Raw genomic sequence first — 27250 nt, 5'->3', positions numbered from 1 at the left:
GGGGTTACCGGAGCCCCCGGGGGGATAATGGGCCATATGGGCCATAGGAGGGGAACACACCAGCCCATAAGGGGTGCCCCCCTTATGATAGGAGGCCGAATAGGAGAAGGGGGTGGGGGTTCGTCCCCCCTTTCCTTCCTCCTTCCCTCTTCCATCTTTTCCCCCTTCCAGTAAAAGGAAAGGGGGGCGGGCGAATAGGACTAGGGAGCCCAAGTAGGATTCCTCCTACGTGGGCGCCCCAATGCTACCTCTCTCCCCCTCCCACCTATATATACATGGGGAGGCGGCGCGTAGAACACACACCAATGATTGTTAGTCGTGTGCGGCACCCCCTCCATAGTTTACGCCTCCAGTCATATTCTCGTAGTGCTTAGGCGAAGCCCTACGCGGATAACTTCACCATCACTGTCACCACGCTGTCGTGCTGACGGAATGTATCTACTTCCTCGACACTCTAGTAGATCAAGAGTTCGAGGGACGTCATCGCGCTGAACGTGTGCAGAACTCGGAGGTGCCGTACGTTCGGTACTTGATCGGTCGGAACGAGAAGAAGTTCGACTACATCAACCGCATTGTCAAACGCTTCCGCTTTTGGTCTACGAGGGTACGTAGACACACTCTCCCCCTCTCGTTGCTATGCATCTCCTAGATAGATCTTCCGTGAGCATAGGATTTTTTTGAAATTGCATGTTACATTTCCCAATAGTGGCATCCGAGCCAGGTCTATGCGTAGATGATATGCACGAGTAGAACACAAAGAGTTGTGGGCGGTGATCGTCATACTGCCTACCACCAATGTCTTATTTTGATTCGGCGGTATTGTTGGATGAAGCGGCCCAGACCAACCTTACATGACCACGTTCATGAGACCAATTCCACCGACAGACATGAAACTAGTTTTGCATAAAGGTGGCTAGCGGGTGTCTGTTTCTCCAACTTTAGTTGAATCGACTTTGACTGCGGTCGGTCCTTGTTGAATGTTAAAACAACAAACTTGATAAATCACTGTTATGGCTTTATGCCGTAGGTAAGAACGGTTCTTGCTAGAAGCCCGTAGAGCCACGTAAAACTTGCAACAACAAAGTAGAGGACGTCTAACTTGTTTTTGCAGGGCATGTTGTGATGTGATATGGTCAAGACATAATGTGATATATGTTGTTGTATGAGATGATCATGTTTTGTAAAAGTTACCGGCAACTGGCAGGAGCCTTATGGTTTTCGCTTTATTGTGTGAAATGCAAACGCCATGTAATTGCTTTACTTTATCACTAAGCGACAACGATAGTTGTAGAAGCAATAGTTGGCAAGACGACTACGACGCTACGATGGAGATCAAGGTGTCGAGCTGGTGACGATGGAGATCATGACGTTGCTTTGGAGATGGAGATCAAAAGAACAAGATGATGATGGCCATATCATGTCACATATTTTGATTGCATGTGATGTTTATCTTTATGCATCTTATTTTGCTTAGTACAGGGGTAGAATTATAAGATGACCCCTTAACTAAATTTCAAGGTACAAGTGTTCTCCCCGAGTATGCACCATTGTGAAAGTTCTTCGTACTGAGACACCATGTGATGACCGGGTGTGATAGGCTCTACGTTCACATACAACGGGTGCAAGCCAATTTAGCACATGTGGAATACTTGGGTTAAACTTGACGAGCCTAGCATGTACATGCATGGCCTTGGAACACTGGAGACTGAAAGGTCGAACGTGAATCATATAGTAGATATGATCAACATAGAGATGTTCACCATTGATGACTGCTCCATCTCACGTGATGACCAGACATGATTTAGTTCATTTGGATCACATATCATTTAGATGATTTGAGGGATGTCTATCTAAGTGGGAGTTCTTAAGTAATATGATTAATTAAACTTAATTTATCACGAACTTAGTCCTGATAGTTTTTGCATATCCATGTTGTAGATCAATGGCCCGTGCTACCGTTCCCTTGAATTTTTATGCATTCCTAGAGAAAGCTAAGTTGAAAGATGATGGTAGCAACTACATGAACTAGGTGCGTAACTTGAGGATTATCATCATTGCTGCACAGAAGAATTATGTCCTTGATGCACCGCTAGGTGAAAGGCCTGCTGCAGGAGCTGATGCTGATGTTATGAACGTATGGCAAGCTCGATCTGATGGCTACTTGATAGTTCAGTGTGCCATGCTTTACGACTTAGAATTGGGACTTCAAAGACATTTTAAACGTCATGGACCATATGAGATGTTCCAGGAGTTGAAGTTAATATTTCAAGCAAATGCCCAAGTTGAGAGATATGAAGTCTTCAACAAGTTCTATAGCTGCAAGATGGAGGAGAACAGTTCTGTCAATGAACACATACTCAGAATGTCTGGATATCATAATCACTTGACTCAGCTGGGAGTTAATCTTCCAGATGATTGTGTCATTGATGGAGTTCTCCAATCACTGCCACCAAGCTATAAAGGCTTCGTGATGAACTATAATATGCAAGGGATGGAAAAGACTATTCCCGAGCTCTTTGCAATGCTCAAAGCTGCGAAGGTAGAAATCAAGAAGGAGCATCAAGTGTTGATGGTTAACAAGACCATTAGTTTCAAGAAAAAGGGCAAAGGAAAGAAGGGGAACTTCAAGAAGAATGGCAAGCAAGTTGCCACTCCCGGGAAGAAACCCAAAGCTAGACTCAAGCTTGAAATTGAGTGCTTCTACTACAAAGGGAGTGGTCTCCCGGGAAGCGGAACTGCCCCAAGTATTTGGCGGATAAGAAGGATGGCAAAGTGAACAAAGGTATATTTGATATACATGTTATTGATGTGTACCTTACTAATGCTTGTAGTAGTGCCTGGGTATTTGATACCGGTTCGGTTGCTCATATTTGTAACTCAAAATAGGGACTACAAATTAAACAAAGATTGGCTAAGGGCAAGGTGACAACGCGCGTCGGGAATGGTTCCAAGGTCGATGTGATCGCCATCAGCACGCTACCTCTACATCTACCTTTGGGATTAGTTTTAGACATGAATACTTGTTATTTGGTGCCAACATTGAGCATGAACATTATATCTAGATCTTGTTTAGTGCGAGACGGTTATTCATTTAAATCAGAGAATAATTGTTGTTATATTTATATGAGTAATAGCTTTTATGGTCATGCACCCTTGAAGAGTGGTCCATTTCTGTTGAATCTCGATTGTGGTGATACACATATTCATAATATTGATGCCAAAAGATGCGAAGTTGATAATGATAGTGCAACATATATGTGGCACTGTCGTTTAGGTCATATTGGTGTAAAGCGCATGAAGAAACTCCATGCAGATGGACTTTTGGAATCACTAGATTATGAATCATTTGATACTTGCGAACCATGCCTCGTGGGCAAGATGACTAAAACTCCATCCTCCGGAACAATGGAGCGAGCCAATGACTTATTGGAAATAATACATACTGATGTATGCGGTCCTATGAGTGTTGAGGCTCGCGGCTGGTATCGTTATTTTCTGACCTTCACAGATGATTTGAGCAGATATGGGTATATCTACTTAATGAAACACAAGTCTGAAACTTTGAAAAGTTCAAATAATTCAGAGTGAAGCGGGGGGATCATAATAACAAGAAAGTAAAGTTTCTACGATCTGATCGCAGAGGTGAATATTTGAGCTACAAGTTTGGCCTTCATTTAAAACAATATGGAATAGTTTCACAACTCACGCCACCTGGAACACCAGAACGTAATGGTGTGTCCGAACATCGTAACTGTACTTTATTAGATATGGTGCGATCTATGATGTCTCTTACCGATTTAGCACTATCGTTTTGGGGTTATGCATTAGAGACAGCTGCACTCACGTTAAATAGGGCATCTTCAAAATCCGTTAAGACGACACCATATGAACTGTGGTTTGGCAATAAACCTAAGCTGTCATTTCTTAAATTTTGGGGATGCAATGCTTATGTCAAAAAGCTTTAGCCTGACAAGCTCGAACCCAAATCGGAGAAGTGCATCTTCATAGGATACCCTAAGGAAACAATTGGGTACACCTTCTACCACAGATTCGTGAAGGAAATATGCCCTAGAGGCAATAATAAAGTTATTATTTATTTCCTTATTTCATGATAAATGTTTATTATTCATGCTAGAATTGTATTAACCGGAAACTTAGTTAATCAAAGATGGTTAAGTATCCTAGCCATAGACATGTGTTTTCATTTGATGAACGGGATCACATCATTAGGAGAATGATGTGATGGACAAGACCCATCCGTTAGCTTAGCATAATGATCGTTTAGTTTTATTGCTATTGCTTTATTCATGTCAAATACATATTCCTCCGACTATGAGATTATGCAACTCCCGAATACGGGAGGAATGCCTTATTTGCTATCAAATGTCACAACGTAACTGGGTGATTATAAAGATGTTGTACAGGTATATCCGAAGGTGTTTGTTGGGTTGACATAGATTGATATTAGGATTTGTCACTCTGAGTATCGGAGAGGTATCTCTGGGCCCTCTCGATAATGCACATCATAAGAAGCCTTGCAAGCAAAGTATCTAATGAGTTAGTTTTAGGATGATGCATTATGGAATGAGTAAAGAGACTTGCCGGTAACGAGATTGAACTAGGTATGAAGATACCGACGATCGGATCTCGGGCAAGTAACATACCGATGACAAAGGGAATAACGTATGTTGTCATAACGGTTTGACCGATAAAGATCTTCATAGAATATGTGGGAGCCAATATGAGCATCCAGGTTCCGCTATTGGATATTGACCGAAGAGGTGTCTCAGTCATGTCTACATAGTTCTCGAACCCGTAGGGTCCGCACGCTTAACATTCGATGATGATTTTGTATTATATAACTTATGCGATTTTGTGACCGAATATTGTTCAGAGTCCTAGATGAGATCACAGACATGAAGAGGAGTCTCGAAATGGTCGATAGGTAAAGATTGATATATAGCATGATAGTATTCGGACACCGGAAGTGTTCCGGGGCGTATTGGGTACATATCAGAGTACCAAAGGGGGTGGGGGGTACCGGAACCCCATAGGGGAATAATGGGCCATATGGGCCATATGAGGGGATAACACGAGCCCACAAGGGGTGGTGCCCCCCTTATGGTAGGAGGCCGAATAGGAGAAGGAGGCGGGGGTTCGTCCCCCTTTCCTTCCTCCTTCCCTCTTCCCTCTTTTCCCCCTTCCGGTAAAAGCAAAGGGGAGGGGGGCGAATTGGACTAGGGAGCCCAAGTAGGATTCCTCCTACTTGGCGCCCCAAGGCTGCCTCTCTCCCCCTCCCACCTATATATATATGTGGCGAGGGGGCTCCTAGAACACACACCAACGATTGTTAGCCATGCGCGGCGCCCCCCTCCAAAGTTTACGCCTCCGGTCATATTCTTGTAGTACTTAGGCGAAGCCCTGCGTGGATAACTTCACCATCACCGTCACCACGTCGTCGTGCTGACAGAACTCATCTACTTCTTCGACACTCTGCTGGATCAAGAGTTCGAGGGACGTCATCGCAATGAACGTGTTCAGAACTCGCAGGTGTCGTACTTTCGATACTTGATCGGTCAAAACGAGAAGAAGTTCGAATACATCAACCTCGTTGTCAAACGCTTCCTCTTTCGGTCTACAAGGGTACGTAGACACACTCTCCCCCTCTCGTTGCTATGCATCTCCTAGATAGATCTTCCGTGAGCGTAGGGATTCTTTTGAAATTGCGTGCTACGTTTCCCAACATCGTAAGCTTAGCAACATATCATATCGCTTAGTTTATTTGCTATAGCTTTCTTCATGTCAAGTATCAGTTCCTTAGACCATGAGATCATGCCACTCCTGGATACCGAAGGAATGCCTTGTGTGCTATCAAATGTCACTTCATAACTGGGTGATCATAAAGGTGCACTACAGGTATCCCTAAAGGTGTCTGTTGGGTTGGATGGATCGAGACTGGAATTTGACACTCCTGTGACGGAGAGATATTTCTGGGCCCTCTCGGTAATACAACATCATAAGAAGCTTCATGTGACTAATGAGTTTAGTCACGGGATCTTGTATTACAGAATGAGTATAGAGACTTGTCGGTAACGAGATTGAACTAGGTATGGAGATACCAACGATCGAATCTTGGGCAAGTAACATATCGACGGACAAAGAAAATTGCATACGAGATTGACTGAATCCTTGACATCGTGGTTCAACCGATAAAGTTCTTTGGAATATTTAGAAACCCATATGGGCATCCAGGTCCCGCTATTGGTTATTGACCGGAGAGGTGCCTCGGACATGCCTACAGGATTCTCTAATCCGTAGGGTCCGCACGCTTAACATTTGATGACGCTAGAGTAGTATTGGGATATGGGCATTGGTAACCGAATGTTGTTCGGAGTCTCGGATGAGATCTCGGACATCACTAGGAGCTCCGGAATGGTCGGGAGGTAAAGATTTATATATAGGAAATCCTGTTTTGGTCGCCGGAAAAGTTTCGGGCATTATCGATATTGTACCGGGAGTGCCAAAAGGGGCCCGGGGTCCACCTGCCCTGGGGTCTACATGGGCTATAGGGCATGCACCCTGGCCTACATGGGCCAGGGGCATCATCCCCAATAGGCCCATGTGGCTAGAACATGGTGAGGGGCTAGAGTCCTAAGGGGGGAAGGCACCCCCTAGGTGTCTTGGGGAGGGATGACTCCTCCCTATGTCAGCGCCCCCTCCCTTGGAAGAGGGGCCAAGGCTGCGCCCCAGACCTCCCCCTTGCCTCCTATAAATAGTGGGGGAGAGGGAGGGGCTGGATACACCAAATCCCATGCCCCGGCGGCAGCTCTACCTCTCCCAAAACTTTGTTTTCTCCTCAGATTGGTTCCGTTAGCGTTTGACGAAGCCCTGCTAGGATTGCACCACCACCATCTCCACCATGCTATTGTTCTGGTTGATATCCCATCTACTGCTCCTCTCTTGCTTGCTGGATCAAGAAGGAGGAGATGTCATCGAGCCGCACATGTGCTGAATGCGGAGGTGTCATCCGTTCGGCGCTAGATCGGATTGGGTCGTTATTTGATCTCGAAGAGTACGACTACTTCAATTGCATTATATACGCTTCCGCTTTCGGTCTAGAAGGGTATGTACACACTCCCCTCACGTTGGTATGCATCTCCTAGGTTAGATCTTGGGTGTTTTGTAGGATTTTTTTTATTTTCATGCTTCGTTCCCCATTAGTGGTGCACCACCCCGGAAGCAGTTTAGCATAAAGCTCAGATGCAAGTGGCTGGCTCCATAGAGGGAATTTTTGGCATTAATCTTAGAATTATTTCAATTATTTCAAGACCTAGGTAATCTATGACACTTCGGATGCAGACGGGTGTTGGAGCACCGCTGCAGTTCGGTGTTGGAGCTCGGCCGCAAAAAGACACCTCAGATGCAGTTCGGCGTTGCAGCTCGGCTGCAAAAGGACACCTCGGATACAATCCGGCATTGGAGCTCGAACGCTAGAGGACACCGCCGCATGGGAAACACTTCAAACCCGGGGTGTGGCGTAAAAAATAACAATGCATTGATAAAGGCCAAAAACTTAAAGATCTCCTCGGATGCCCGATGTGTGAACTCTTAAGATTCAGTCAGGCGATCCTCAAGATCAAAGATGGGAAGATTTGAACCAGTTTTCAAGACTGACGACCGAAGATGAAGAACAATTCGGAAGAACCGAGGAGCGTCCGCAACTTGAAGACCAGTTCAGGGGGCTACTGACGGTGTCCTGGACCAGCGGGTGCTCACCACGTCGTCTCTCGACCAGGTGAACCGGGCCGAGGACCCTCATGGCGGTTCACTATTGGGCCACTTCGGGCAACCCATGACGCACACAAAGGAAGACTCCACAAGACTTGGCGCCCAAGCCGGGGACTCTCCTAAGACCCTAGGCCTCCGGTGTATTATATAAATTGAGGCCAGGCTAGTCAATAGAGGATGGATATTCATTAGAACAATCTTGTGGTAGACACATGTACTCTGTACTACACCCATATCAATACAACCAAAAGCATATGGGTATTATCTCTTCGAGGGAGCCCGAACCTGGGTAAAGTCCCATGTCCATGTTAGCATCGCTCCAAGACGCCTAGCATAGGACCCCTACTGCGAGATATGTCGGATATAGAACCAACAGTTGCCTCTTTGGTGTGACCTTGGTGCATCCTGCGCAAACCTTTGGGACAGTTCTTCCATTGCCAATGCATGCAACCAATTGAACTGAGCATACCTGGAAAGCCTCTTGCCGCTCCAATAGCCATCAACTTTTCTGTATCTTGCACATTTGATTCTCTCAGATACTCTGCTCCAAACACCTGCACCATGATGTGGGCAAATCTTACTGTTGTCTTCAGGCATGTGCTCTCTCGCGTCCAGACCATCTCACCAACGCCATCAGCAGCGGTACCTAGTGCAAGCATCCTCATAGAAGTTATGCCCTTTTGCTTGAGAATGAGAGTTGTCTGCAACAATCTCTGGTGAGATTGAAGTAGGAAACACATGCTTCCATTCCCTCCAGTGCAATAACAAGGTTTTTGTAACATCCCAATTTTCAATTTGGATGTTATACATAGATCATTCATATGCATCCATGATTTATGCATTTTGTTGCTTTGTTTGGTTGCTTTTTTATCCACGAGACCTTAAGCAACTCAAGGACCAATTTGAGAGAGAGTTGGAGGTTTCACAGAAAATCAATTTTAGTTTATTAAAATTTGGTAATTGGATCACATTGTTTTTCAAAAATTCTTTTCCAATTGTTTTAAAATAAAGAGAGAAGATAAAATGACTTCTTCAAAATCATTAGAAAAATATTGGAAATTGAATTTTGAATTTTTGGAGAGTTTATTTGATTTTATTCGCTAGTTTATTTATTAGTTAGCGGAGTAATTAGTACTATAATGTTTGTTTTTAGTTTAGGCATTTAGGCCCAGAAAAATGTTCACTATTCCATATAGCTACGTGAATTTTTCTTGTATTTTTAGGATTTTATTTATATTTATTTAGCGTGCTTTTGTCTCTGGAATTATTTTTTAAAAACAAACAAGTTCGGGCCGACCGAACTAGGCCGCGCCCAGGCCAGCCGGCCCAGCAGCCGCGCCACCTTGCTTGTCCGGCTCTGGACAGAGTCCCGAGTGCCAACGCCGCCGCCGACCGGGAGTCCGGCTCGGACTCCACGACACCACCGCTGCCTCGCCTCGCCCCTCCCGCAAGGCAGCACCCTCCTGGCCCCTTTATAAGCCGCCCAACCCGGCCCCTCTCCTCCCCATCTCAAGCCGCCGCCGCCGCCAGCCGCCACCGCCGCCAGCCGCCACCGCCGCCCGCGCTGCCGCACTTCGCCGTAGCTGCCGCCCGCTGCGGGTGTCACGCGCCGCCGTGCGCCGCCTCACTTCACCGCCACCACCCGAAGCCACGGTCGCCGCCATCGATCTCGTCGCCGCCGCCACCCGAACAAGCGAACCGGTATAAAACCGATCCGAACTGCCGGTTTTTTCGGTTTTTCTTTTTAGATCGGTTTATTTTATTTTATTAGCTTAATTAGCGAACGTTCGTTCGTTTGGTTTCTGTAATGAACAGATTCGTTAGATTAGGTTCTTTAGTGAACGTTCGTTCGATATGATTTTTCTTCTTATTTTACTTTTCGGCCAGGGACCTATCCGCGAATATTTTTTGCTTCGAAGATTAGCCCTGATCTTTAAACCCTCGTAACTTTTTGCTTGTTAGTCCAAATTTGATGAAACCAACGCCTAAATCTTCAGAGCAATCCCAACTATCCAGTAAACCAACTTGAACATGTTTTTGACAAATTAAAATTTGAATTTATTTCAGATTTGAATTTGATCTTGTTTTGTTCGTATCTTGAGTTTCGTAGCTCCGTTTGAGTTGATTCTTTTTGCAAATCGTAGCTATTCACATGTACCTTCTGATAAGATCTAATACACATAAATTGAATGCTGTTAGAATTTGTTTTCAATTTAGTTTACAGTTTTTCTGGATCTTTTCTTTGATTTCTCTTTGCATCGTTTGCTTGAGTGCTTATGTATGCTATTGTTTGTCTACGCTAGATTTTCCGGAGTGCGAAGCTTGTTACTACAAATCCCTAGGGTTTTCCTATCGTCATCAAGGCAAGTTACACTTTGATCGTACTTTTCAATACCCAGTTTTTACTATGCATTAGTTTTGCCCCTCAAATATTTGCATGAGTAGGATTGGGAACATGTGGTTTGGTTGTAGTACTTGAGGTAGGAACCTATTACCTTTGATCACCCTGGGAATATACGTTATGCTCATATATTGCATAGCCATGCTCGTAGACGGGGATTGGATTGTGATATTCATGGAAGTTGTGAGAGATAATAATTTTTGGACAACATTAAGGTGGCAACTTTAATACACATCTGGGTGGATTGGTTGGGGCACCTGGAGAAACCAGTGCTTGCCCATGGGAATCCCAGAGTACCCGTGTGATTTTCCCTCGGTTCGCCACCCAGACTCAAAGGGATCATATGATATTTCATGCCTAGAAACTTCCGTGTGCAGCCACAAGCCATTATGGGCTCTGGCATAGTTGAGTAAGTTGTGTGAGCTCTTGAAGAGGTGGACTAGCAAATGTAGGGGAAATTAGGTGTACCGGTCTACCCAGAGTAGAGAGCTAATGCTTCAGAAAGACTATGTCTCAATCTTTCGATCATGGATGCGGTCGAGTCTTGTGGAGAAAAGTGTGCAACCTCTGCAGAGTGTATAAACTAATCATGGTTAGTCGTGTCTCCGGTTATGGATGTTTTGAGTATCTAGAAGTGGATATTATTGTTGATATCATCACTCTTTAATTAATGAATTGGGTTTAATGATGATACTTGGTTAATTGTGGGAATTGAGTTGGAGGAACCTTCGAAATCATTGGTATAACTTTGTAGTAAATAAAATTAATTTCTTTGTTGTAGGGAAAATCTATATTTTTGCAAAAAATTAAACTTAGAGCCTCCACCAGCCAAATATGCATGTAGATATAGTTTCTTGCATTCATTTGCTCTACAATGTAACTCTGCCAGCATATTCCATGTGCTGACCTACACGGCTGCAACGTCTCATGTTGCAGACTTTATCGATGAAGAATAAGATGCGCTAGGTCGTTGTCATGCACTCAGCTATGCCGTTGGAGTTGATGGACTCATTTATCTTCGAAGCTTCTGCAATTATTTTGCTTAGATGGCCTTCAGCCATATTATTTGTGTAATAAATACTCTTTATGAGGACCTCGATGTAATAAGTGTGTGATTGAAACTCTGTTATAATTCCTCGAGTACTGTGTTTGTCAGCATACCAATTCAGGGATGACACTTAAGCACAGAGACTTCAGTCCATTGGGATCGTGGTCGCTACAATATGGTATCAGAGCACACGCTGACAGTAGGACGCGACCACTAGGAAAAGCCACAAGATACTCTTCTCTGCTCATTTCTAATCCTCCTCTATTTCTACTCTATAGATGACGGACCCCAGGAACAAGTTCAGTCAACCGGATGATGACACCCCTTTTAGACGACACTTGAAGGAAGTCACCAAGTACCTGAACATCGGACTACCAAGTTTCACTGGAACCTTCACTGCAACTTTACCAGAAGAGGAGCGCTGGAGGATCAAAGTTCGTGTACCTGGGAGGACCTTTGCACCAACAACCGAGCCTATCGAGTTTACCTTGGATGCACCAACTTGGAGCTTAGGAAAGAGCATGGCCGCCCACATCACCTTTGGACGCATTTGTGAGGTGTACCACAAGGAGCTTGAAGACACCGTCTATCAGATATGTGGACGCCGGGATGAGAAATGGGAGATGATTCATACCAGGAAGGATGGATCAATTACATCGTACATTCAGGAGATGGATCAACACATTCGCCGATATGAGAACCAGATGTGCGCTATCCTGAAGAAGACCAAGAACGTGATGAAGAGGAATATCGAGCTAGAAGAGTAACTCAAGTCAACACGTGATGGATATGAAGAATAAATTGATGTGCTACTGGAGAAGCATGAAGACCTAAAGAAGAAGCTAGGAATACCCGTGGTGAACCCAAAGCAAGAACCTGAAGTGGATATCCATTCAGAGGACTACATAATATTGGATGACACCGACATAGACAGTGATGCAGATGATGACAATGATGACGACTATGAAGACGAAGCTGGAGCTAATATTATGGAATCTTCCACCGATCAAAACTTCTAGATGACCACCATATTATTATTAGTATTCCTCCAAGTAGTTAGAATCGATCGATTTGTAATAGTAGTTTAGATCATTTGTGTGAATCTCGTTTCATTTTGAGTGGTGTGAATTGAATGTATTTGCCTCATATGCATATGGGTAGTGAAATCTCTCATGGACCTTATTCTATTCTGTTTTCTCACCCCCTCTCACACATCAGATGCCACCAAGACGTGACCCCGGATTCACTTTCCCGTCGGAGCTCACCCAGTTGATCCAACAGCAGAATGCCTTGATGTAGATGATGATCCAGAACCAAGGCAACAACAAGAACAACAACAACAACCCACCGCCACCACCCCCTGTTGAAAACCTAGCCCGTTTTCTGATATTGAATCCGCCGGTGTTTTCTAGTAGCACTGAGCCGATTTTTGCAGATGATTGGCTCCACAAGATTGGGAGGGAGATGACCACTGCTGGATGCACGGATGTGGAGAGAGTGCGCTTTGCCGCACATCAGCTTGATGGACCCGTAGCCTCTTGGTGGGAGAATTTTACCACCACTTACCCCATTGCTATAGTTACATGGGATCAGTTTCAGTAGGCCTTCTGCACCGCACATGTTTCAGCTAGATCCATGAGTTTGAAGAAGTGTGAGTTTCGCAACTTACGCCAAGGGAGTCGTACAGTGGGATAGTATGTGGATGAGTTCAGCAAGTTAGCATGCTATGCCCCAGATGATGTGGCCACAGATGCCGCGAAGCAGGAGAAGTTTCTTGAGGGACTCAATGATGAGCTGAGTATACAGTTGATGGTGGCAACCTTCAACAGCTACTAGGAATTGGTGGACAGGGCCCTCATGATTGAAGGCAAGCAGCAACAGATAGACAACCGCAAGAGGAAGTATGGACAGGGGAAGTATAATTCTGGAGCTCAGTAGAAGCCTCGCTATTCCTCGTACTCGGGAGGACACACTCATCATAACCATGGAGGGCATAACCATGGAGGACATTCGCACAATGGAGGAAGTTCACACAACCACAGTGGCCCTAAGAATGGTAATGGGAATGGAGGAAGCAACAGTTAGAGCCATTCCAACCCCGCGACACTCGGCAACAAGGATCTGAGTCACATTACTTGTTTCAAGTGCGGGAAGACCGGACACTATGCCACTGAATGTTCTGAAGCAAAGAATGGAAATGACAATGGAAGTTCTGGAAAGAAGCCCAACCCTTTCACCAGAGGTCAGGTGAACCACGTTAGTGTGGAGGAGATTGAGGAGCAGCCCAACGCAGTTGTCAGTAAGTTTTTGATTAATGCATTTACAACCCTTGTTCTTTTTTATACTGGTGCATCTCATTCATTCATATCAAGGGGATTTGTGGACAAGTTTAATTTGCCAACAGTAGCCCTTAAGTCACCTATGTTAGTGAGTTCCCCAGGAGCCGAGTATATGGCTAGTCGGGGATGTTATTAGTTGCCAATAACCATAGGTAGACATTTTTCCCCACCAACCTTATTGTCCTAGAGTCACAAGGATTGGACGTGATCCTAGGCATGGATTGGCTATCCAAGTTTGAGGGAAACATCGATTGCGCTAGTAAATCAATTCTTCTCACCACCCTAGAGGGAAACAGGATCAAGTATGTGTCTAGGCATGCACCGAGGAGGACTCAGGTGAATTCCCTATTGGGAGTTGTTCAGGAGGAAGTACCAGTTGTGAAGGATTATCCCGATGTATTTCCAAAGGAGTTACTAGGCACGCCACCGGATCGAGATATTGAGTTTTTGATCGAGTTGTTGCCAGGCACCGGACTAATATCAAAGAGACCGTATCTGATGCCCGCCAATGATCTGGAATAAATTAAGAAGCAAATTAAGGAGTTACTGGAGAAAGGTTATATTCGACCAAGCTCATCACCTTGGGGAGCCCCAGTGCTTCTAGTTGAGAAGAAGGATGGATCTTTAAGGATGCTTGTTGATTATCGTGCGTTGAATGAGGTGACGATCAAGAACAAATACCCTCTGCCGATGATCAATGATTTGTTTGACCAGCTGCATGGAGCAAAGGTTTCTCCAAGATCGATCTTCGGTCAGGTTATCACCATCTGAACATCCAAGAGGAGGATATACCTAAGACAACTTTTACCACGAGGTATGGGATATATGAGTATATGGTTATGTCATTTGGTTTGACTAATGCCCATGCCTATTTTATGAGTATGATGAACAAGGTGTTCATGGAGTTCTTGGACAAGTTCGTCGTGGTGTTCATTGACGATATATTGGTCTACTCGAAGAATGAAGAAGAGCACAAGGAACTTTTTGCGCTTGGTTCTTGAGAAGCTCAGAGGAACATCAGTTGTATGCCAAGTTCAGCAAATGTGAGTTTTGGTTGAAGGAAGTTGGATTTCTTGGACATGTTATATCAGGAGAAGGAATAGCAGTAGACCCTACCAAGGTTGCATCTGTCGCTGAGTGGTTGGCACCCACCTCAATTGGAGAGATCCGAAGTTTTCTCGGACTCACAGGTTATTATCGGAGACTTATTGAGAATTTTTTCAAGATCGCGAAGCCCATGACAAAGTTATTGAAGAAGGACACCAAGTTTAAATGGACCGAGGATTGTGAGGCCAGTTCTCAGGAGTTGAAGAAATTTTTGGTTACAGCCCTAGTGCTGATTCTCCCAGACATACGCAAGGATTTCCAAGTGTATTGCAACGCTTCGCGTCAAGGACTTGGAGGTGTTCTTATGCAGGAAGGAAGAGTTGTTTCATATGCCTCACGACAGGTTCGACCTCATGAGTTAAATTATGCCACGCATGATTTGGAGTTAGCAGCCGTAGTGCATGCACTCAAGACCTGGAGACACTTTCTCATCGGTAACCATTGTGATGTTTACACGGATCATAAGAGTTTAAAGTACATCTTCACGCAGAAGGAGTTAAACCTCAGGCAGAGGAGATGGTTGGAGCTCATAAAGGATTATGACATGAGATTGCATTATCATCCAGAAAAGGCCAATGTCGTAGCAGATGCGTTGAGCCGCAAGAGTTATGTTAACACGCTCATAATAGGAGGATTACCTCAGGAGTTATATGACGACTTCGAGAACTTCTCTTGGACATAGTTCCGGGAGGTTATGTTGCGGCACTGGAAATTCAGTCCACTTTGTTGGGAAAGATCCGAGAAGCCCAGAAGAAGGACAAGGAGATTGCAGAGATAAAGGAAATGATGAGTAAAGGAAAGGATAAAGGTTTTCGTGAGGATGAGCATGGAACTTTATGGTTTGAGGATCGTATCTATGTGCCTAATGACCCTGAGATTAGGAAGTTAATCCTGCAGGAGGCACATGATTCGCCTTACTCGATTCATCCAGGCAACACCAAGATGTATCTGGATTTGAAGGAGAGTTTTTGGTAGATAGGAATGAAGAAGGATATTGCGGAGTATGTAGTTGTATGCGATGTATGTCAGAGAGTTAAGGCAGAGCATTAGAAACGAGCAGGGTTACTTCAGCCTTTGCCGATACCCGAATGGAAGTGGGATAAACTTGGCATGGATTTCTTCACTAGATTACCCAAGACTCGTTCAGGATATGATTCTATCTGGGTTGTAGTTGTCTGCTTGACCAAGGTAGCCCATTTCACCACTTATACGAGTGCTAAGTTGGCGAAGATATACATGACCAGGATCGTATGTCTGCGCGGAGTTCCGAGGACCATTGTATCAGATAGAGGAACGTAGTTTACTTCAAAGTTTTGGAATTAGTTGCACAAAACTTTGGGTACCAGGCTAGAGTTCAGTACAGCCTTTCATCCACAGATAGATGGATAGACTGAGATAGTCAATCAGATTCTGGGGGACATGTTGAGAGCTTGTGCACTAGATTATGGATCTAGTTGGGATGATAATTTACCCTATGTAGAGTTCTCCTCTAACAACAGCTATCAAGCCAGTTTGAAGATGGCCCCTTTCGAAGCCTTGTACGGTAGGAGGTGCAGGACACCATTGTCGTGGGATGAAGTTGGAGATCGACAGTTGTTCGGACCAGACTTAATCAGAGATTCTAAGGAGAAGGTTAAGTTAATTCGAGAGAGACTCAAGATAGCCCAGTCCAGGCAGAAGAGTTATGCAGATACTAAACGCAAGGAGGTAGCCTATGAAGTCGGAGACAGAGCATATCTTCGTGTATCCCCACTTCGAGGAGTTAAGCAATTTGGAGTCAAAGGAAAGCTAGCACCATGATTTGTGGGACCATACAGAGTATTGATACGTATGGGAGAAGTTGCCTACAAGTTGGAATTACCCGAAGGTTTGTTAGGAGTTCATGATGTGTTTCATGTTTCCTAGTTGAAGAAGTGCCATGCAGAGATGGCTGACATTCCTCTGGGAGATACAGTGCCACTGGAAGCGATTCAGTTGGATAGTGATCTGACCTATGAGGACAAACCCGTTAAGATTCTCGAGTTTTCCATCCGAGTTACTCGCAGCAGAGTCATCAAGTTTTGCAAAGTTCAGTGGAGCCACCATACCGAGGAGGAAGCTACCTGGGAGCGCGAGGAAGACCTCCGCAAGGACTACCCACACCTTTTTGCTGACCAACCCGAATCTCGAGGGCGAGATTCATCTTAAGGAGGGTAGGTTTGTAACATCCCAATTTTCAATTTGGATGTTATACATAGATCATTCATATGCATCCATGAGTTATGCATTTTGTTGCTTTGTTTGGTTGCTTTTTGATCCAAGAGACCTTAAGCAACTCAAGGACCAATATGAGAGAGAGTTGGAGGTTTCATAAAAATCGAATTTTGATTTATCAAAATTTGGTAATTGGATCAAATTGTTTAAAAAAATTATTTTTCAATTATTTTAAAATAAAGAGAGAAGATAGAATGACTTCTTCAAAATCAGTAGAAAAATATTGGAAATTGAATTTTAATTTTTTTGAGAGTTTATTTGATTTTATTCGCTAGTTTATTTATTAGTTAGCGTAGTAATCAGTACTATAATATTTGTTTTTAGTTTAGGCATTTAGGCTCAGAAAAATGTTCACTAGGTCAATAATAAGGCCATATAGCTACGTGAATTTTTCTGGTATTTTTAGGATTTTATTTATCTTTATTTAGCGTGTTTTTGTCTCTCAAAAATTGTTTTGTTTAAAAAAAAAGTTCGGGCTGACCGAACTGGGCCGCGCCCAGCCCAGCCTGCCCAGCAGCCGCGCCGCCTCGCTCGTCCAGCTCGGGACAGAGTCCCGAGCGCCAACGCCGCCGCCGACCGGGAGTCCGGCTCGGACTTAATGGCACCAATGACGCCTCGCCTCGCCCCTCCCGCAAGGCAGCACCCCGTGGCCCCTTTATAAGCAGCCCGACCCGGCCCCTCTCCTCCACGTCTCAAGCTGCCGCCAGCCGCAACCGCCGCTCACGCCGCAGCAGCTGCTGCGCACCGCCACCGCACTTCGCCGCCACCACCCGAAGCCGCCACCGCCGCCGTCGATCTCGTCGCCGCCGCCGCCCCAACTGGTATAAAACAGTTCTGAAACCGCCGGTCTTTTTGGTTTTTCTTTTAAGATGGTTTATTTTATTTAGTTAGCTTAATTACCGAACGTTCGTTTGTTTGGTTTCTGTAACGAACAGATTCGTTAGATTAGGTTCTGTAGCGAACATTCGTTCGATAGGATTTTTCTTTTTAATTTAGTTTTCAGCGAGGGACCCATCCGCGAATATTTTTCTTCGCATATTAGCCCCTAATCTTTAAACCCTCGTAACTTTTTGCTCGTTAGTCCAAATTCGACGAAACCAACGCCTAAATCTTCAGAGTGATCCCATCTATCAAATAAACCAACTTAAACATGTTTTTGACAATTTAAAATTTGAATTTAGTTCAGATTTGAATTTGATCTTGTTTTGTTCGTATCTTGAGTTTCGTAGCTCCGTTTGAGTTGATTCTTTTTTCAAATTGTAGCTAATCACATGTACCTTCTGTTAAGATATAATACACATAAATATAACACTGTTAGAATTTGTTTTTTGTTTAGTTTAGTTATTAGCTTGTTTTTGAGTTTTTCTAGATCTTTTCTTCGATTTCTCTTTGCATCGTTTGCTTGAGTGCTTATGTAAGCTATTGTTTGTCTACGCTAGATTTTCTAGAGTGCGAAGCTTGTTACTACAAATCCCTAGAGTTTTCTGATCATCAACAAGGCAATTAACACTTTGATCATACTTTTCAATACCCAGTTTTTACTATGCATTAGTTTTGCCCCTCAAATATTTGCATGAGTAGGATTGGGAACATGTGGTTTGGTTGTAGTACTTGAGGTAGGAACCTATTACCTTTGATCACCCCGAGAATATATGTTATGCTCATATATTGCTTAGCCATGCTCATAGACGGGGATTGGATAGTGATATTCATGGAAGTTGTGAGAGATAAAAAAATTTGGACAACATTAAGGTGGCAACTTTAATACACATCTGGGTGGATTGGTTGGGACACCTGGAGAAACCAGTGCTTGCCCATGGGAATCCCGGAGTACCCGTGTGGTTTTCCCTCGGTTTGCCACCCAGGCTCAAAGGGATCATATGATATTTCATGCCTAGAAACTTCCGTGTACAACCACAATCCATTATGGGCTCTGGCATAGTTGAGTAAGTTGTGTGAGCTCTTGAAGAGGAGGACTAGCAGATGTAGGGGAAAGTAGGTGTACCGGTCTACCCATAGTAGAGAGTTAATGCTTCAGAAAGACTATGTCTTGATCTTTCGATCATGGATGTGGTCGAGTCTTGTGGAGAAAAGTGCGCAACCTCTGCAGAGTGTATAAACTAATCATGGTTAGCCATGTCCCCGGTTATGGATATTTTGAGTATCTATAAGTGGATATTATTGTTGATCTCATCACTCTTTAATTAATGAATTGAGTTTAATGATGATACTTGGTTAATTGTGGGAATTGAGTTGGAGGAACCTTCTCAATCATTGGTATAACTTTGTAGTAAATAAAATTAATTCCTTTGTTGTAGGTAAAAACTAGCTTTATGCAAAAAATTAAACTTAGAGCCTCCACCAGCCAAATATGCATGTAGATATAGTTTCTTGCATTCATTTGCTCTACATTGTAACTCTGCTAGCATATTCCATGTGCTGGCCTACACGGCTGCAACATCTCATGTTGCAGACTTTACCGATGAAGAATAAGCTGTGCTAAGTCATTGTCATGCACTCAGCTATGCCATTGGAGTTGATGGACTCATTTATCTTTGAAGCTTCCGCAGTTATTTTGCTTAGATGGCCTTCAGCCATATTATTTGTTTAATAAATACTCTTTATAAGGACCTCGATGTAATAAGTGTGTGATTGAAACTCTATTATAATTCCTCGAGTACTGTGTGTGTCAGCATACCGATCCAGGGATGACACTTAAGCACAGAGACTTTGGTCCATTGGGATCGTGGTCGCTACAGTTTTGCGCATTCGGAAGCATCAACGAAACCATGTGCGAGGGAATGTTGGCTCGGGTTGGAAGTAGTCCTTGTAGGGCGGCCGTGATCCAGTGACTATCCCGGTTCAAAACTCTTCTCCCTTTGATCGAACCCTTGGAGTTTATAATGTGCTCCACCTCCATGTCCATTTCCTCCTAGATGCTCATGATCATCAACATCTCGATATCTTCCTCTAGCTCAGGCGAATCAAAGAATTCCTCTTGCATTAAGTCATCAAGCTCCGTGTCTCCATATTCCTCATCCAATGAACCATTTGAATCCATCATTTTTCTACAAAATAATCGCAAAAAATTGGTTGGACAATTTGTCGAACACGTAGAGGGCAAGGTGGAGTATGAGAACAGTCATACATATCCAGCGGCGTGTGTGTCACACCCTAGCTAGTCCATGCATTAGTGTGTGCATCATGTTTAAATATCATTTGAATTTGAAATGGGGAAGGACAGAAACCCCCAGAACCCCTTTTAATCCAACTAGGGTTTACTAAAAATTATTTCAATGAACCTGAAATGCCCTTAAAAATGCTCATCACCTTTGTTTTGGTTCTGAGCCTCTGCCAAAAGTGGTGCACCATTTTCTAGGTCATCCTAAGGTCTTTGAATTAATTCATTAGTATTTGAATTTGAGCAGCTCAAATTTTATAAAATATTGCAAATGCCCAAATATTCCCAAACAGAAATGTTTCATGTTGGAAATAATCCAACTATGGACCAGGAGAAGTTTGGTGATTTTTGGAGCCATCTAAGTATTTTTAAAAACTCCACAAAGTTGCAAAAAAATAGAAAAAGGAAAATAACAGAAAGACTTACCTGGCGCCCGCTAACCGGCCCACCTGCCGGCCCAGCCCAGCGCCGCGCCAGCGAGCTGCTTGCCGGCCAGGCAGGCAGGCAGGTGCCCGACGGCGGCCGCAGCGTGCGCCACGCAGCTGGCCGTCGCCCTGCTTCACCTCCTCGCCTAGTTGCTGGCTTGGATGAACTCCACGTCGAGCCATGAACCCCCAGGACACCTCCATTCTCCCCCAACTTCTCTCCCTCGCTCTCCCACGCCATGGCCGACGCCATCGCCGCCACCCCCTCGCCGTAGCCACGCCCTCCGTCAACCCCACGCCGTGCCACCGTGTCCAGGAGCTCCGCTACCCTCCTCTCCTTCGAGCAAGCCGAGCCCCGAGCGCTCGCAAGGCCCGAGTCCACCGCATCGACTTCGCCCGAGTCCAACGTCACCGGAGATCCCCTTCAACGCCGTCGTCGCTCCGGCCCGTCCCCGGCCGCACCAAGTGTTTCGTCGAGTTCCCTGTGAGCTTAACCATCTTCCCCTCCCTTCCTTTCTTGCCCCCGAGCTGTGTAGTGACCTCCCGGAGCTCAACCGCACCCACCGCCGCGGAGCTCGTCGCCGACGTGCTCCCGGTCACCCTCCGGCCACCACTTGGTGTCCATCGTGCTCACCACGTCACATAGCACCTAACCAACTACTCCCCGCACCTCACCGACCCCTCTAGCCTCAAGTTCGCCTTCGGCCGAACTCCGGCGGCCGCCTAGGTCGTCGCCGGCGCTGATTCCGGCCGCCCCGATCCCAACCGACTCCACCAGAAGCTGCGGCATGTTCCCAGCTATCCATAGCCACCCTCCGCGGCTCGTTTGGTTGCCAAAACGGCCAAACTCACTTCCGCCACCGCGTCGGGCTCGCCGGCGGCTAAATGCCGGTGTAACCGATGTTGACTTTGACCACGGTGGGCCCTGGTTGACTCTGATGAGTCAATGACAGGTGGGGCCCAGCCCTGTTAACTAAATAGGTTTAGTTTTAATTAAACTTTAATTAAACTAATTACCCTGACACCCTGGACCCACAGTCAGGTTTGACCTGGATGTCTCCGTTGACCCTGACGTCATTCTGACGCATGGCTGACGCAATAAATTAATTTCTGGATTTATTCTAATATAGGAAATTCCAGAATATAGTTTAAACTTCAAAAATTCATAACTTTTAATCTGTAACTCCAAATCAAACAAGTTATATATGAAAAATGATCAGAAAAATCCAATCTATCCATCTGTACTGTTTTCATGCATGTTTAAACAAGTTAACTTGCTGTTTAGTGCAGAACAAGATAAAACACTTTAAAGGGCCATTTATGAGTTTGAAATTTGAATCTTTGGTTCAAATTGATTCAAACCCATCTGGTTTTAGTTGCATTAGCCCAACACACTCATATGGCCATGTTTCATGCATGCATCATATTGTCGCACATTGTTTGGTGATGGTTGTGTATCGGTGTTCTTTGCGGCAGGTTCTGCCTCTGAGGAGTACCGTGATTACCCTAGCGAAGAACCGTATCCGTGCATCGATCCATCAGGCAAGCAACCAACCATTTGATCATATCGATACAATCCCATGTTCTCGCTCCTGCTCTCTTTTACTGCATTAAGACAACGCGTTTCAAACTGCTGTGTGCTACGGTAGTTGAACCCATTTCCTCTGCATGACCTGTCATTGCCACAGTAACTAGATGAAACCCACTAGCATGTGTAGGAGTTGTTTGAGCCATATGTATGTGTTGTTCCTACCTTGCTATGCCTGCTATGCTTAGAGTCGTGTCAGGTCTGGTTCATCTGGGTGATGGGCTAGAGTGAAATGATTATGTCGGTAATGAGAGTGATGTGGTGAACACGATTTGGTAAAGGTATCGATGAGAGGCCATGTAGGAGTACATGGTGGGTTGTTTCATTGAAGCCGACCTTAAGCACTGAGATCTGTATGTGTGATTTAAGAATCAGCTACTACCATGCATTGGGCCCGAAACCAATGGACCCTCTCGGCTTCTTATTCACCCTAGTTCTCTGTCCAGGAGTTGCAAGTAGTTTCTGGTGTTTGTAGCCTACTGGAGGCCGTGGGCAGCGCTGACCGTAGGGGTGGGCTGTGATGCGGTAGGTACGTGGCACGGTGTATCGAATACCCATTAGGTATCTCAAGAACCCTGTACACATCGTTCGGGGCCGTATGGGAAACCTCGCCGTATGGCCCTCCGTAGGAAGACGTAGGTGGATTCTCGGTTGTGTATTGAAGTGGTGAGTAGTGGACTCGTGTGCGCAAAACCTTTTCAAGTTGGAGTCTCGTAGGATAGTTTAGCCAAGAGTCAAAGCTGGCTTGCTGCAATAACTCCACCAACCCTTCTTGACAATGTGCATGTATGTAGGATCTGACGTAAGTCTTGCTGGGTACCTTTGTACTCATGTTGCTATAATTTACTTTCTACAGAAGGCGCTGCAACCCCTTCTGATGGGTTCTTCGTAGACGTTGACATCGACGAGTAGACTAAGGCCCAGGTGGTGATCCTGAGCACGTGAAGGTCCACTTAGTATAGCTAGGCTTTCCAAGCCTCTTTTATTTTACTAGTTGTTTGTACTCAGACAAGTTACTTCTGTTGCTGGTTTGTATGACTGTATGACTTGAATGTGGGTCGTGTGACCCGTACTTGTATGTATGTTATGTATGGCTCTCTGAGCCTTTAAATAAAGTACTTGTGTCGTAGAGTCATGTTGTGATGCCTTGTTGTATTTGCACATATCGAGCATATTGTGTGTATGATTGAAATGCTTGGTATGTGTGGGATCTGACTATCTAGTTGTTTATCTTTAGTAGCCTCTCTTACCGGGAAATGTCTCCTAGTGTTTCCATTGAGCCATGGTAGCTTGCTACTGCTCCGGAACACTTAGGCTGGCCGGCATGTGTCCTTCTTCGTTCCTGTGTCTGTCCCTTCGGGGAAATGTCACGCATTGAGTACCGGAGCCCTGTTAGCCCGCTACAGCCCGGTTTACCGGAGTCCTGCTAGCCCAGTGCTACAGCCCGGACCCACTTTCTGATGACCGACACGTTCGATGCTGGGTCATGAATGCATGTCCCTGTAAGTCTGTGCCACTTTGGGTTTACGACTAGTCATGTCAGCCCGGGCTCCTTATCGTATGGATGCTAGCGACATCATCATATACGTGAGCCAAAAGGCGCAAACGGTCCCGGGCAAAGGTAAGGCGACACCCGTGGGAATACCGCGCGTGAGTCCGCAAAGTGATATGAGGTGTTACAGGCTAGATCGATGTGACATTGAGTCGGGGTCCTGACAGCGTTGGCATCAGAGCCGGACTGCCTGTAGATTCTCCAAGCCAAACTGGTCGATGTTGAGTCTAGAAATGCTTTAGTTATATGTAGGGGAATTGATTGTGGGATGGTACATAAGGCTCTTTTTACTTCTTTACCTCATGGCATTCTGATCTGAGTCAGTCCATTTTTCTACCGGGGATTAAGGATTAGGATCTTCTCTCTCTATCAGGTTCACATGTTACTAATCAGTAGTACCTTATAGGTTTGATGACTACAAGCCTAGTTCAGCTCTACTACCTTGTTATGCTGATAAGTTGAACTCAGAACCTTGATATGATATTGTTGAGTGTCTATGCAATTTTTTGATAAATGTCTCAAACCTTTCTTGAGCATTTTACAGCCGTTATGCTGTCAAAATTTTGCTAGAAATTCTAATGCCTTTGCATTATGATTTTGCTTTCAGATGGCCACTCGCGACCAAAATCAAGTGGTTTGCCTGACCCGATGCATTGGTGTGACCGGTCATACGTCTATGTTAGTCCGAGTGATGATCGAGACGGGTTACCGTTGGTATCCCGAATACACGGTCGAAGAGCAGTTTCGAGATTTTAACCAAAGCCAGTATCTTTGCACCGTCCGGATATTTCCCTCTTATCCTGGTTCTACCGAGGCTCTTCACTGTTCCTATGGGCTCGGTGTTACTATTGAGATGGCTGTGCAAGATGCGGCTTATTCTATGATGACCATCATGCGAGTCAGGTCTGGCCTGCTTCGCAACACCGACTTTCGGTATATGCCAGCTTCACTTCCTGGAGCGCACGGTTATCTCCGGGCTATCTATGCTGACCCCAGTCAGGAGGACTCACTAACTCGCACCACTGCTGAGTTGCTCGAGGATAAGGACCGAGAGAATCGGGCCTTGAGAATGGAGCTTTTCAACACCCGCGCCGATCATTGGGCCACCTTGACTCGGTTTGCACCGGCTGTGCAAGCTGGATGCATGGATATGAGAGATCTGTATCCTGTTAGGTCTGCTTTGCCGGACATGATGGATTGGCGTGATGTGGGAGGCATCACCCCACCTCATGGTCCTCGCAGGCCACCGTTTGTTGGTCCAAGACCTCACCCTAGCCCTTTTGGTCCACAGGCTCCTCAGGACCGTTTGTTTCCGGATGCTCACGTTGAACTTCCAAGCTATGGAGGAGACTTCTATGAGAACTACTACGGAGATGACTGAGATAGTAGTAGTTCCACTAGGTATTGTAATAGTTGTATTTCCACTGTCCTGCGTGACTTGTGGAATATGACTTAGCATGTAGTAATCCCGGGGTGTAGGAAAAATAATGTATAGGAGCTTGGGATGCCTCTGATGAGATGTAATCCTCCTTTCACCATAGTAGTACTTGTTGGTCTTGTACTAAACCTCGTATGGTGTGTATGACGATGGAATAAAAGAAGCAGTTTATGTATCTACCATGTCATACGGATGATCATCTTGCATTCTGAGTTGTCCATTACATTCTACATTCTATGTCGGAATCTTGTCATGTTGGACTAAACCATTGTCTTGTTTTCCTAGGATGGTCAACACCCGCAACAACCCTGCTTCCCCAGAGCAGGCCGAAGGCAGCAGAGTTGGGGATACAAATCTGCCTCACCCTCCCTCTCTGGCAGAAGTTATGCTAGAGGTTGAGAGAAACAAGCGGGAGACCAACCGTTTGTTGGAGCGTATTGAACAGAACACACCACACCATCAGAGGACTAACTTGGTGTCACTCAGTGATTTCATCAAGTTACATCCACCCACGTTCCACCACTCCGTCGAGCCTCTCGACGCTGATGACTGGCTTCGCAGTATTTCCCACAAACTGCGTTCTGCGCTAGTAGCCGAGGCTGACAAGGTCACCTTTGCTGCATATCATCTTGAAGGCCCCGCCAGTCTCTGGTGGGAGAATTATGGAGCTATGCGCCCAGCGGACCATGTCACTACTTGGGCTGAATTCAGCGAGGCTTTCCGTGAACACCACATTCCGGAGGGTCTCATGGACCGTAAACGTGAGGAATTTTGCAGTTTCACCCAAGGTCGACTCTCTGTTGACGCTTACAGCAGGGAGTTTGGTAACCTTGCCCGTTATGCGACGGAGGAAGTTTCTACTGATGCCAAGAAGCAAGCAAGGTTCCGTAAGGGACTTAGTCCTGAGCTTCGCCGCGACCTCCGTCTGCATGAGTACACATCTTTTCAGAAACTTGTTAACAAGGCCATCAGTGTGAGACTGGTCAGACTAATTATGAAGCAACACGCAAGCATGGCCGTGACTTGGGTTCCTCATCCGGTGCTGGTCCTTAGAAGCGCCGCGTGTGGGTGCCTAATACTGCCCTCCCACCCAGGTTCACACCGAGGCCATCCTTCCAGGCACCTCGCCCAGCTCAGTCATATGCACCAGCCAAGCCCTATGGTGGTCCAACCAACAATGCTCCCCCACGCACCAGCTCCGTGACTTGTTTCAAGTGTGGGGAATCAGGCCACTATATGCGCGAGTGTCCCCAAACCAACCCCAACCAGACAGCAAAAACTGTTGGCCGCGGCAAGCCGACAGGGAAAGTGTTCCACGCCAAGCTGGCCACCGCTGCACGTGGCCATGTCAACTGTATCTCTGCTGAGGAAGCTCAAGAGGATCCCAACGTCGTTCTCGGTACGCTCTTTGTTAATTGCCACCCGGCATCTGTTCTTTTTGATACAGGAGCATCTCATTCATTTATATCCGAGAGCTATGCTCGTCTGCATAACACCACATTCTGTGAGATGCCCACCTCTATGGTAATTCAAACTCCGGGATCCAAATGGCAAACCTCTAGAGTAAGCCATGGAAATGAAATTCAAGTCGACAGACTTGTTTTTCTCGCATCTTTGATAGCTCTCAAATCTTCGGATATTAATATCATCTTGGGTATGGACTGGATGTCAGCCCATCATGCCAAAATTGATTGCTTCTCTAGGACTGTTCAACTCACCCATTCTTCAGGGAAGATAGTCAATGTCTTGACCCGAGTAGCCAAGCGACAACTATATTCTCTTAACGCCAGCCTGTTGCCAGACCTCGAAGACGTTCCGGTAGTCCATGACTTTCCGGATGTCTTTCCAGAGGAATTGCCAGGTGTTCCACCTGACAGAGATGTCGAGTTCGTAATAGATCTCATTCCAGGAACTGTCCCGATTTCTAGAAGACCCTACAAGATGGCACCTTTTGAACTAGCCGAGCTTAAGAAACAACTTGATGAGTCCTTGCAAAAGGGTTTCATCCGTCCCAGTTCTTGTCCTTGGGCTTGCCCCGTCCTCTTTGTTAAGAAGAAGGATGGTACGGACCGGATGGTTGTAGATTATCGTCCCGTTAATTTGGTCACGATAAAGAACAAGTATCCGCTC

The sequence above is a fragment of the Triticum dicoccoides genome, chromosome 6B (genome assembly GCF_002162155.2).
Source record: "Triticum dicoccoides isolate Atlit2015 ecotype Zavitan chromosome 6B, WEW_v2.0, whole genome shotgun sequence".
In the NCBI taxonomy this organism is placed as follows: domain Eukaryota; kingdom Viridiplantae; phylum Streptophyta; class Magnoliopsida; order Poales; family Poaceae; genus Triticum; species Triticum dicoccoides.
This window is presented reverse-complemented; position numbering follows the sequence as displayed.